This window comes from Pteropus alecto, unplaced genomic scaffold, assembly GCF_000325575.1.
Source record: "Pteropus alecto unplaced genomic scaffold, ASM32557v1 scaffold135, whole genome shotgun sequence".
In the NCBI taxonomy this organism is placed as follows: domain Eukaryota; kingdom Metazoa; phylum Chordata; class Mammalia; order Chiroptera; family Pteropodidae; genus Pteropus; species Pteropus alecto.
In genome coordinates, this window is record NW_006438076.1 from 143,044 (window position 1) to 147,725 (window position 4,682).

Below are 4,682 nucleotides of genomic sequence, written 5' to 3' on the forward strand. Positions count from 1 at the left end.
GTGACATTGACTTAGAAGTGAGATAATAGCAAAAAAAATCTGATATCTCAGGCTAAGAAATATATTTGCAATGGCAAAATATTTGATAAAAATAGTGCCTGCAATAACTTGGAAGGCAGGCCCATGGATACTGAGCATATAGCTCCAGAGGTAAGGGTTAGAAAGAGTCCAAGTGTTAGCATATATTGGCTACTCTTGGCTGTGTTGAGTAAATACTACAAGAAAAAAAGTGAGCTCAGGAAAAAAACTGACCTTTCAGCAAAGATGAGATTAAGGATTGTGACCTTTTCACCCAAGCCTATTGGCTCAGCTAGCTTCAGAGAGAAAATAAGCTTTGTGAAGAAGAAAGAAACAAATCAAGGTTGAGAGTCATGCATGGAAAATAAATTTAGGTATAGTTACTGGTACATAAAACTAACTAGAAGCAAATAGAGCAGGAGCCCATACCAAAAGATCTTTAACTGTTCAAACATCAAAACAATCCTGGGGCCCCCAAATGTATATAAGTATGAATGAGATACTAAGACTGTATAACCTCAAAGGAGGAATCCTTCAAAATATCCACTTCAGTTCTAATTAAGTGGACATAGAACAACCTTAATGCTAAGTGGTGGATTCAGGGACTACAGAAGACAATGAACAAGGCAGTTCCTCCCAAAGCGGAATCAAGTCTAATCAAGGAATATTCTTCCCTCTCTACTCCTCTGCCTTAATAGGGGAATTTCATAGTGCCTTCCCAGTGTGCTTTTACAATTATTATAGGCCAGTGATTGCTGTATCTCCTATTCCTCCTTTTGTAGATAAGATAACTTACTAAGGTTATCTGATCATCTTCCATCATAGTTTATTAGGAGTATGTGGATTTGGGGAGGTTGGGAGCAGGCAAACAACTCGTCTTTTTAGTTGAAAGATGTCCGTACCACAAGAAGCTTCAACTGGATCGGATACAGAGGTCTGTGCAATATTTAGATACAATAGATTAGAGTAGGATACAATGGCTGAATTAGACTTTGGGCTGTTTTCTTTGAGGAGGTGGGAGTATATTTTGTACATGGGAAGAAGAATGAAAAGTATTTAGTGACTATAAGGGCAGTCCATGGCAGGAGTTGAGTTGATACTGAATGAACATATTTCCTCTTATTCCTGGGCACACAGCTGGACCACATTTTGCAATATTCCTTATGTCAGGTTTGGCTTTATGATTGAGTTCTAGCCCATCGAATGTGGTTAGAACTGACATACACCACTTCTAAGCCTGATACATTAAACGTGAACTTCTACAGCTATCCTTCTTCCTGGTTCTTTCCCCAAACAGAGGGCACACAGGAGGGGACCATGGAGCCCTAAGAGACATAGTCTATTTAGAAGGAATCTGGGTCCCTGCACTTCCACTGAAGGAAAGCTACAGTAGCGATCCAACCAGGAACATTCCCATTGAACCATTGTAATAACAAGAAATAAACCTTTTATTTATAATAAAGCTATCAAAATTTAGGAGTTTGTTACACAAGTTGATCTACCCTATTTTACTCTCTTCAGTCACACCAGCATCCATTTCCCTTCCATCCACCAATTTTGCTCTCTAAAATTGCACAGAAAACATCCAAATCCTCAACTTGGCAGTTCTTCAAACATTGGAAGACAACTGTCATACCCCATTGCCTTCCTTTTCCAAGCCAAATATCCAAGATTTTTTTTATCAGGTTTTTTTTTTTTTATTCCTCTTGTTATAAATTTGCCTTCCCACTATAAATATGAGAACAGATTCTTCAAGGCTGGCTGAAATATTGGATCCAGGAAAATTTTGGTTGAGAAAAACCTCTTCTTAAAAGATTATTTTATGATTTCACCCTCTCTATTTTCATTTGGGAGGAAAAAATACTCATGTGTTAACTGACATCCTTATAGAAAAACTGAAGCATAAACTAACGTTATTTGGACAAAACAGCAGACAAGCTTTGGACAAATAGAATTATGTTACCCCTCTAAGATGCCCTGCTGAAGCTTGAGTTTATTCTTTTGCAATCAAACAACCAACCAATACACACAATTCTTAAGTTATTAGGTGCTCTGAATAGTCAGGAAACTATAGTATATATAGGTAGAGCAAAGCCTTTGGTGTCAGGAAGATCAGAGTGCTAGTTGTCTTCCCAAATCATTTCCCCACTTCTTTCATGCTAATTGAGTTTTGGTTGAGCACATAGCCTCTCAAACAGTGATCATAGTTTCCAGTCTCCCTTGCAGCTAGGTGTGGCCATATGGCTAAATTCGCACCAGTCAAATGTAAGTGAAAGTGATGTGTACAATTAATGAATCATTTGGATAAAAAGATTTGCCTTCCACTTACTTTCTTCTCTTACCCCGTACTGCAGGGCTAAATAAAATTTGAGCCCTGTATTTGTGCATTGCAATGGCCCTGTCTCCTTTATACCATCCCCTAAGCGGTAACAGAGCAACAACATGAAAAGGGCCTGGTTCCTTAAGAGACTTTACAGATCTGATATGCCCCATTACTCTTCCTCTTACTTAACTCTGACTTCTTAGATTAGCAATAAGTGTTTATTAATTTAATTTTTGAAATGTAAAACAAACAAACAAAAAACAATTTAGCCAGATTGAACAGGGAGTGGGAAGTAAGAAAATGGAAACTGAACACAGACAACTCTTCCAGGAAATGTGACTGGAAAGGGAATTAAGTCAATACCTAGAGATGAAGGTATATTCAAAAAGGTTGTTTGTTTCTTAAAATGGGAGGATTGATATTTAAATATTTACGAGATAGATTACTGCTTCTGTACAAGATAGAGTAACAATAACCAGATTTACCCTCCTTCCTGAAACAACAACAACTAGATAAAATATGTGGAACAAAATATAGGAAACAAGGACAGAGAGTCCTTAGAGATAGGAAACAAATGAGGTGAGCCACATGATTGATCCAGTTTACTCTCTTGAGAGAGTTTCCAGGCTGTGGTTCAGGGATGGGGATTTCAGGCAACACCTGGCAGACTCCCTAAGTTGAAGACAAAGCCAAGGGATCTGGGAAGCCCAGGTAACAAGAGTTTGCAGAACAGATTATCCAAAAGGAGAACACTTCCCAGAGGGAGATCCCTGGAAAGCTGCAGATTGCCCCCTTGAATATTAAGCAGAGTACTGATTATTTATAACTATATCAGAATTACGAAGTACTTAGTGACAGTCTAATCAATAATATGAATCTGGTACGGTAAAAATTACAAAACATTGCTGAAAGAAATTAAAGAACACCTAAATAAATGGAGAGAAATATCTTGTTAATATTGGTTGGAAAACTCGGTATTGTTAAAAAGTCCATTCTACCCTATAGATTAAATGCTTTTCCTATCAAAATCTCAGGCTTTTCTTTAGAAATTCAAGTGATTCTAAAATTCATATGGAAATTCAAAGGACCTAAAATAGCAAAATAAATTTTTCAGAAGAAGAAAATATTTGAAAGGGTGAATGCTATCTGATTTCAAGATTAATTATAAAGCTACAGTAATTAAAACAGTCTGGTATTGGCATAAAGATAGAAAACAGATCAATAAAACAAACATGTATGAGTGAGTCTAGACACATATGGACAACTGATTTTTGACAAAAAAAATGTAAATGCATTTCAGTGGAATGGGGATAAACTTTTCAATAAATGGCTATGAAAAAGAGAATAGAAAATCCGGGAGGAAAAACTACGGCGTAGATGATAGAGGCTCTCTGTTCATCCCTCTGGTGATATAATCAAAGTTGTGACAGAAACAAAGAGCAGCAGCAAGGAAAAATAGCCTGGTATCTAGATGAATAAGTCCTACAACAAAGGAGAGAAATAAGAAATCACCCTGCAACGGAAGAAGGTAGGATGGAACGAGGAAGCGAGGTTGCCGGTTTCAAGCGACTAAGTGAGACAGAGGCTACAGCAGCAGCAGAAGCCTTTTAAAGAGGCTGTATCACGAGCAGATTTGGGCAGTGACGGACATGCTCACTCTGGGCACCAGAGCCAATTCGGCTGCACACAGGGGGCACCAGGGACTTACAGGAAGACATTGTAGGAATGAGGGCCAAGGTGAGACTTGCTCTGTACAGAAGTGTCGGCGTTATCCATTGTTCCTTGTTTAGCCCTCCCCAATACCAGTGTGCAGGACACAGCGCCGCCATAGCCATGATGTCATCAAACTGGATACCAGAGTTCGCTCAGCCCAGAGGATTCCCTGAAACCCCACTCCCCCAATTCACAGCCCCACCCAAGCCACATCCAGGTGTGTATCCTCAGCGAGTCAGATGCTCCTTGCTGAGCAGTGCCTAGACTAACACTGGAGGCAGCTGGCCTTGGTTTCTGGTGTGGCCTTTTGAGGCAACTATAAGCACAGGATTGCTTGCTGAATCTTGGCAGGTGGCCCCAGAGGGGTAGAGGCTTGGGCCAAATTTGGCCTGCAGCTGAAGCCCCTCTCAGAAATGTGCCAGGGCTGACACCTACTTCACAAATTCACACTAATAAGACCAGGAGACTTAGGAGCTTTGCTTAGTACATAGAAACAGACACGGAAAGGCAGCCAAAATGGGAAGACAAAGAAGCAGAAACCACATGATAGAACAGAACAGAGACCCAGATATAATGGAGTCAAGTAATTTAACAGACGCAGAGTTCAAAATACTGGTTATAAAGAGGC